A 9,478-nucleotide genomic window follows, 5' to 3' on the forward strand; every position below is an offset into this window, starting at 1 on the left:
TCATTGGACACACACAAACTGATTCCCTCTGATCAGCCATATCAGTGTCTTGCCAAAGAAACTTGCCTGATTAGGGTTTTCCAAATGATAACCTCTTCTTCCAGGTCACCACAGAGTTCCTCTTGTTTCCCTTCTTTCAGGAGAAACACCCTGGCCACCCATTTCCTCTTGTAAGGACAACAAGGAACTCTGAACTCACAACCCATCTTCAAAATGGGGTTTTCCCAGCCACCTTCCAAAAGTCACTCCAGAAGTTAGTTCTCTCTCTTTCTGCTTGTAAAAACCAGAACCTTTTGCAGGGCCAACCCAATACTTCAAAGATCATGATCACCACTTTGATCAGGGACTGTTTATTTGCACCTGCTTTTTAAAAATTCCTTCCAAAACAGTCCCATGTCTTTTGCAAAGCCACTGGTGCCTGAATGACAGGCTTCAGCTAAACTCTTGCATTTTAAATAAGAGGTGTATTGTTATCTTGTTTGTGGTGACCTTCATTAAACTCCCACAATCTATCTCTTTTCAAAGCACATTTATATATAATTTAAACCACAACACAATAGAAGGGGTTTTGTCTGATCACCTCACATATAACTAATTACAGCACAGACACAGGCTAGTTTGGCCATACTAGTCCATGCTGAACATCATCTCTTACCTAGTCCCACTGACCTGCATTTGGTCCATAATCCTCCACTCCTTTCCCTTGAATATTAACATCGATCTTGCTTCTACCGTCACTGCTGGAAGTTATATCCATGATGCACCACCCTCTGGGTGAAGTAATACCCCCTTAGATTTCCATTAAACTTTTCCTCTTTTGCTCTCAGTCCATGCCCTCTCCCCAACTCTCAGTGGCAAAACCCAATTGACATTGATTCTATCCATCCCCCTTATAATTTGGAATACCTCTATCAAATCACCCCTCAACCTTCTACTCTCCCGAGAATAAACTCCCAGCCTGTTCAACATTCCCTGTAACTCAAACCCTGAAACCTCTGGAACATTCTTGTCAATCACCTCTGCACTCTCTACTGTTTATATCTTTTCTGTAATTCGGCGACCAAAACTGCATGCAGCAATCCAAATTTGGCCTCAGCAATGCCTTATACAATTTCAACATAACATTCCAATTGCAGTCTTTTATACTCTGACTTGTGAAAGCCAACATACTAAATGCTTTCTTCACCACCCTATCCACATGTGATTCAACTTTCAGAGAATTATGTACCATGACTCCTAAATCCCTTTGTACCACTACATTCCTCAATTGTCTACCATTTAACATGAATATCCTATTTTGATTAGTCCTACCAAAATGTAGCACCTCACATTTATCAGTATTAAACTCCATCTGCCATCTTCCAGCCCACTCTTCTAACTGTCCTATATCACCCAACTTTCATAATCTTCCTCACTGTCCACATCACCACCAACCTTAGTATCATCTGCTAATTTACTAATCCAATTTTTCACCCTATCATCTAGATCATTAACATATATATAACAAACAGCAGTGGACCCAGTAATGATCCCTGAAACTCTCCGCTCAATACCAGCCTCCAATTCAACAAACAATTTTCCACCACTATTCTCTGGCATCTCCCCAAACCACTCTTAAAACCATTTCACTACTTCATCATCAATACCTAATGCTCACACTTTCCTTACTAAATTCTTATGGAGAACCTTAACAAAAGCCTTACTAAAGCCCAAACAGACAAAATCCTCCACCTTCCCCTTATCAACCTTTTTAGTAACCTCCACGAAAAACTCTAAGATTTGTTGGGCATGATCTACCACGTACAAAACCATGCTGAATACTCCGAATCAATCGCTGTCTTTCCAAATAGCTGTATATACCATCTCTTAAGAATACCTTCCATTAATTTACCCACCACTGACATCAGTCTTACAGGCCTTTAATTACCAGGTTTTCTTTTGGATCCTTTTTTGAACAGCAGAACCACAAGCGCCTCCCTCCAGTCCTCTGGCATTTACCCGTAGTCAGTCAAATATTAGTATTCCTGTCAATGCCCCCACTATTTGTTCAATAACCACCCTTAGGATCCTAGGGAATATTTTGTCAAGACCTGGAGATTTATCCTCCTTGATCTTTTTCAATATAACCTCAGTATTTCTTATATTATCCCTGACCTCCCTACTATATTTCTTCACATCATCTGGCTCAATATTTTTTCCTTAGTGAATAATGAAGAAATAAAATAGTTTAAAATTGCACCCATCTCCTCTGGCTTCTCCCAGAGCCTTCCCCCCTCATCTTCAAGGAGTCCAATTTTATCCCTCACTATTCTTTTACTTTTAATGTACCTATAGAAACACTTTGGATCTATTTTCACTTTTCCTGCCAAAGGAGCTTCATATCTCCTTTTAGCCATTCTCATTTCCTTCTTAAGATTTTTCTTTACCTTCCTTATATTCCTCAAGCAGTTTGTCCCTTCTTGCTGTTTATACCTGTTTCTACACATCCCCTTTCCTCCAAACAAGATTTCTTAAGCTACCTACAGTTTCTAACCTTTCCTTTAATCCTCTCAGGGACAGACCAACTCTACACTCTCAGAACTTCTCCTTTGATTATCCTCCATTTATCAGCTACATTCCACACCCTCAAAATCTTTTCTCATCCCCTTGAAATTTGTTTTCTTTCAATCAAGAATCTCAACCTTTGGCCCACCTCTATTCTTTTCCATTACTAGGCTAAACCTAGACCCAAAATATTCCCCAATACAAGCCTCTGTCACTTGACCTACCTCATTCCCTAATAGGAATCCAATACTGCCCTTTCTCGAGTCACCTCTGCTACGTATTGATTCAGAAAACTGTCCTGAACACATTTAACAAACTCTACCCCATTCAGCCATCTTACTGTTTGGGCATCCCAGTTAATGTTCAGAAAGCTGAAATCTCCCACAACTACCACCTTATGTTCATTACACATATATGCAACCTCGTTACAAATTTGCTCCTCTAATTCCCTCAGCCCATTCGGTGTTTATAATACACTCCCATTAATGTATTCATGCCTCTGCCATTCCTCAATTCCACCCAAATAGCCCCACCAGATGATCCCACCAAATCATCCTGTCACAGCACTGCTGTAATGTTCTCTAATAAGCAATGCAACTCCTCCACATTTTATCCCCCCCTCCCCGCACTATCACGCCCAAAACAACAGAATCTGGAATATTTAACAGCCAAACATGCTCTTCCTGCAACCAAGTTTCACTGATGACCACAATATTGTATTTTTTCCATGTGGCCATCCATGCCTTAAGCTCATCCTCCTTATTTACAATAATCCTTGCATTAAAATTTATGCACTTGATAAACTGTCCTCCACATATATTCCTTTTGTTACCAATTATACTTACCTTACTCCCTTCTTTATTTATATTTTCATCTGTTCCCTCCATTCCTTCCAATCTAGGTGTTCTTCCATCTGCTCTCTGTACTCTCATTCTGATTCCCACAGCCCCCCTCCCATACCCCCCACCCCACCGCCAAACTATTTTAAACCCTCAGCAACAGCTCTGGCGAATGTGCTCACCAGGATATTGGTTCCCCTCCAGGACAAGTGCAGCCTTTTCCTTTTGTTTTGCCCCAGAAGAGATCCAAATGATCCAGAAATCTAAACCCCTGCCCCAGCTCCTGAGCCAGACATTCATCCTCCACAACTTCCTATTTCTACCCTCACTAGCGTGTGGCACAGACAGCAATCCCGAGATTGCCACCCTTGAGGCTCAGCTTTTCAACTTCTTCCCTAACTCTATGTAAACCATTTTCAGGACCTCATCCCCACTTCCAACTATATCATTGGTCCCCACGTGGACCATGACTTCAGGGTGCTCACCCTCCCCTTTCAGAATGCTGTAGACTCGATCAGAGACATCCCTGACCCTGGCTTCTGGGAGGCAACAAACCAACTGGAATCCCCGATATCGTCCAGCAAACCTTCTATCTGCTCTCCTAACCAGCGAGTCCCCAACTACTATAGCCCTGCTCTTTCCTCCCTTCCCTTCTGAGCCAAGTGTCCAGTCTCTGTGCCAGAGACTCAATTTCCATGGCTCCAGGACTCACACCCAATAGAAACTCTTCTGCCATCTCCTTCACACACGATTCCCAATTCCATTATTAACTTTCTCAATGAACTTCTTTCTTCTCACTTTCTCCACACGAATATCAGTCCCTCCCTGTTCCCCACGTATCCATCTGTCTTCCCTTATTGCCTCCGATTTTACCTCCTTGCTTTTTTTCTCTTTCCCTACCCCCCTCGTTTCCCGCCACCCTCGTTCCCCACCCCTCCCGTTCCCTGTCCCTCCCGTTGCCCACACTCATCCCTTTCTGCGCTCATCCCTTCTCCCTCTTGCCACACCTGTCACTCTCCTGCATCTCTGACTTGCCCCACTCCCCTTCGCCTTCCCCTGCACCTCTCCAAGCCTTTTTCCCACTACATAAAAGAGAGTGTGAAGGTGATAGGCTCTTTTAAACTGCAGCACCTGGGCAGCCCTCCTGGGATAACTGGGACCAAGGTGCTGGAAGACCTCCACGAAGACACGGTGAGTGATGCATCCCACCCACCACCCCCATTAGTTTACCCACCATGAGTCACCACCCACCGTCAATCACCACACCCCGAGTCAGTTTCCCTACCTCCTGTCAGATGCCACCCACCCCGCGAGTCACATACCCCACCCCGAGCAACATCCCGTTGATTACAGTGACCAGTAATGCGAACAGGAGCGGTGTTCGCAGCAGCGGCAGTTCACGCCCCCCCCCCCACTCTCTCGCCCCCCCCCGCAACAGTGATCCCTCTCCTCGCTTCTCTCCCCCACCACGACAGTGACCTCTCTCCTCTCCCCCACAGTGGCCCCTCTGCTCTTACCCCTCCCCCACATTGCAGAGACCTTCCCCTCCTCATCCCTCACGGCAGTGACCCCTCTCTATTCCACCCCCCCCCCGCCCCCGCGGCAGTGACCCCTCTCTCCCCCACCCCCTGGCATCGCGGTATCAAACCCCTCCACCCCGATCGCAACAGGCTCTTCAGCCAGGGGTTTCCCAGTGACGTCATCCCACAGGAGTAACCGGGTCGACCCCCATTTCGCTGTTCAAGCCGCTGGTGGACGCGACCTCGGTAAGTTGAACTGGGTTTCCTGACTCCCTCCGAGGGAGTTGGATGAGGCCCACGCTGACCGGGGCGGACCCTTTCAAGCTGCCACGTGAGGGAGGCGCTCACCGGGCAACCCATTGGACATGGCAGCTTGCAAGGGCCAATTGTGTGGGGGAATGTTGCAAGAGCGTCTGGGGGTTGCAACTCCCCAAACACTCGCCCTGTCAAAGAGCGCCCTCATCTGGTCGAGGAGCTCAACTGCTGGAGAAACTCAGGAGGCCCCTCAGCATCGAGAGGAGCTTCGGGCAATCAACACCTTTCAGGCCTGAGCCCTTTGACCTGACACTTTTGGATATTGCTCCTGAGCCACACATTCATCCTCCACAACTTCCTATTTCTACCCTCACTAGCGTGTGGCACACGCAACAGACCCCACCATCTGCAGATTATACTCAATGCTCCATTTCTGAGTGTTCCCACGCTGCCGATTCTGGAAAACTGGAGAAGTGCACAAAATGCTGGAGGATCTCAGCGGGTCCATGGAAGGCAATCGACCGTCCACGCTGTGGGCCGAAACCCAGCTGTACCATGGAAGGGTTTCCAGCCGAGGAATTGGCTGCCAGTGGATGCTCCCTGACCCACCTCTCACCTTTTGAATTTTGCACCCATTCACTGGGTTGAGACTGGCCCCAGGGTTTGGATTCCCACATCTCAAGCAATGCAGCATTGGGCTCCACTGCAGTCTCCTGGGAAAGAAAAGATGGTCACCAAATACAGACAATCCTCTACTTATGATAAGTGGAAAATCGTGTCGAAAAATACTCGACCTACCTATCATAGCCTAGGTTAAATGTGCTCAAATCACTTACCATAGCATACACCTGGGCAAATTTATCTTAAAATAAGCCTATTTATCATTAAATGTTGAATACCTTTTATTCTAAACTGAAAAAAAACCCACAATTTTCAATCATAAAATATAGTGCCAGCCAAAGCATCCATCAGCTGTTGAGCGATAACCCACAATGACAGTTAAACCAACAGCACCATCCGGCAAATTGTGAAATAACAGAATCGAGTGACACGACGTAGAGGTACAGTATTTTCATTAGAACGTGTATGGTTATCGGATCATCTTAACTTTGAAAAAATTGTAAGTTGAGCCACCAGCCAATCCCCAAATTGCCTTTACATATACGTGATATCTCTCTGCCCCCTGGAGGTCAGGTCATGCATGTAGGTATAAGAGCATTCCTCATTGGGGCTAATTTTACACAGGAAAACAACTTCAGTAGTTAAAATTACCCCCCCCCCCACCCAACCCAAAAGCTACACCACTGACTGAAATAAATCCAGTCAATCCTTACTTGGCAGATCTGGTCGAAGCATCAGTCCTTCAGCCAACTATTGGCGTAGTGGCAGAAGTTTTGATCTCCTGGACCTTCGTTTGGGATCCTTTCAACGAAACTCCCCAAGGGAGGCATCTGAGGCCGGACTTGGTGGTGCTGAATGGACGCCGCGAGGTGGCTGGGTTGTGCAGGCAGCCACTGGGCAAGTGGGGGGGCGGGGGGAAATGGGTGGTACTAATGAGCCACACTCTAGTTCTGGAGAGCAGGGCTGCAGCAGCAATGAAGATGCCCATGGTTCTCATGGTGAGCACTGACCACCTACATCCATATCCAAGTTCAAGGACAATGCAGGGCATCTCTCTGCACAATCAACCACACATCCACTGATTAAAACTCCATCAGACTGGTACGTGCATGTTGGCTGGGAGAAGTTTGGGGGAGGGATGATACGTATGTTAGAGGGAAAATCAGCCTAATGCTGGGGTGAGGGAGTTAACATGTAATGCTTGTGACTTATGTACCCATCCTGGGTCTGGCAGTGAGGGAGACGAGGGTGATGTGAGAGGGGATTTAGCCCAAAATCATCAATGGGTCTCAACCCAAAGTTCTGCTTCCACAGAATGGCTGAGGGGAGAGTTTGGAGGCATGGCATCAAGAGCTCTGGTGTGTGATAAAACGAGGGGAGTGATCAGAATCTGGCATTGGGAGCTTTGGTGTGCGGTAGGCCAAGGGGAGAGTTCAGAGTCAGGGCATCGAGAGCTTCGGTGTGCGATAGAATGAGAGGAGGTTCAGAGTAGGGCTTTGGGAGCATCAGCTTACAGTAGGCTGAGGGGACGGTTTGGGTTCTGATGTTGGGAGCTTCATGTACAGTAGGCCGATTTTAATTTTGATTTTAAATATAAATAACAATTATTTACTTGCTTTAAACCTGTATTATCTTTAAATTCCTTATGCTTTGATGTTAAATATGAAATAAAAATGTATAATGAATTTAAAATTATTTGGTATGCATCATGGTTTTGCACACATTAAATTCCTTTGTGCACCTGTTGTGAAATGTGTGTGCACACATTCATGCACAACTTTGAGGGAAAAGTGGTCATGGCACCATTTTTATGTGCTCACTCCCCTTAATGTCATAACTGATTATGCCCCTGATCACATAGGTACAATTTTCTCAATAATAATTTCACATCTATGCTTATGCCAGCCATCAGCTGCTCTTTGGCTTGTGGACTGAAACTGGAACATTGGTGGGAAATTCAACTGGTCACAAGTAGACGATATGAACTCCACTCACACAGAACAGAAGATCACGAACAAAGCCAGGCCTTTGGAGCAGAGAACTGAATCCCAATGCCATTCCTTTTGTGTTACCCAAGTACCATTCTTCCTTTCCTTGTTCTGGTGCAGCATACGAAGCAGATGGGTACAACAGCTAGGCAGCAGGATAGCATAATGGTTAGCATAATGCCATTACAGTGCCAGTGGCACAGGTTCAAGTTCCCTGGTATGTGCGCAAGGATTTTGTACAATCTCCCCATAAGAATGGTAATAGGGAAATACATGTGGAATGACATTGGGATGCATCAGGTAGCTTGGGTTTCCTCCAAGTGATCCGATTTCCTCCATGTACTGAACATGTATGGGGTTAGGTGGTTAAATTGTCTCATGGGTGTATTTGGGTGGCTTGGATTTATTGGGCTGGAAGGGTCTGTAACATGCTGTGTCTCTTTAAAACAATGGCTCAGGAACCCCAGGCAGTTTTACCACTGCTGGGTTAATTTTGTTCTGCACTATGTGGACCCCAGGCATCTGCAGTCCAAACAAAAGTGTAAGCAAATGAATGGAGAGAAAGCTGAGAGAGAATTGACAGCAGATTCACTCCACCCTACTTTGGGGCAAACTGTCAAAGAATAATCTCAAGTGCTGTGCAGATAATGAAATCCAGAGTACAAACAAAGTGTCAGAAGTCTGAAACTCACTTTAAGCAGAGCCTGGATGGGAGGGGAAAGAGCTTCATTGCAAAACACATTTAGCTGCACCATTCAAACCCATGCGCTCCTCCGTGTCAAAGGATAAGATTGACCAGCCAATGGGAATAACTCCAGCAACAAGTGTCCCTCAAGTCACATACTATTGTTAAGTCCTAGACCAGCAACAATGGAAATTCATCAAGATAATGGTATTTACAAAACAATATTTTTATTAATAATTATTAATAATATAAAATCTTCCTTAATTCTTAACTTAATCCCACTATGCATAAATGTGTGTGTGTGTGTGTGTGTGGCAAAACATAAACCAATGTAGCTCAGACATAATTCTGAAGAGAAGATTTTAAAGTTAAATCTCAAAAGTCTTTTGTGTTGAAACTCACTCTTTAAAACTGCCATTCAAAATTTCTCAGACTCACAAATTCTTTGTAGACTTACTTTCAGAGGGACATTTCTGCATACTTGTGACTTTTTTCACAAATCTCCCTCTCTTCCATGGAGGTTTGGAATCTGTGTTTCACATGATGATTTCACAAACCAAGGCATGAGTTGAATGAAGTGACCATTCCAAATGGTCATGTAAAGGTGCCCTCTCCTGACAGAGACAGTGAAGTGGCCCTTTCTTTCAAAGCCTCTGATTCTATGTTCCTTCCCTATCACAGGGAGAACACACAACAGTACTTCACTCATTGACGTTATTGCAACCTTGACTCTTCAGATGAAATTTGTGCAACATTACAGATGCCTTTTTGGAGGTCAAAATCACACGACATGACATTACTGCTGGTTCAGTTTCAAGTCTCATCTCTTCCAAAAGTATGAGTTGATGGTTCTGATTTGTCCTCTGTTAGGTCTGCTTTGTTCATGAATGAGTGAGACAAACACCAGACTGAGTCGAAATCAGGGTTCTTTGTTCTTTATTACCGGATTGTAACACTTGCAACTAACAATGTTAGTCGGAGAATGCATTCTGCCGTTATCAGCAAAATGGTGATTTTTTATACCCT

Source organism: Narcine bancroftii, chromosome 3 (genome assembly GCF_036971445.1).
Source record: "Narcine bancroftii isolate sNarBan1 chromosome 3, sNarBan1.hap1, whole genome shotgun sequence".
Classification (NCBI taxonomy): domain Eukaryota; kingdom Metazoa; phylum Chordata; class Chondrichthyes; order Torpediniformes; family Narcinidae; genus Narcine; species Narcine bancroftii.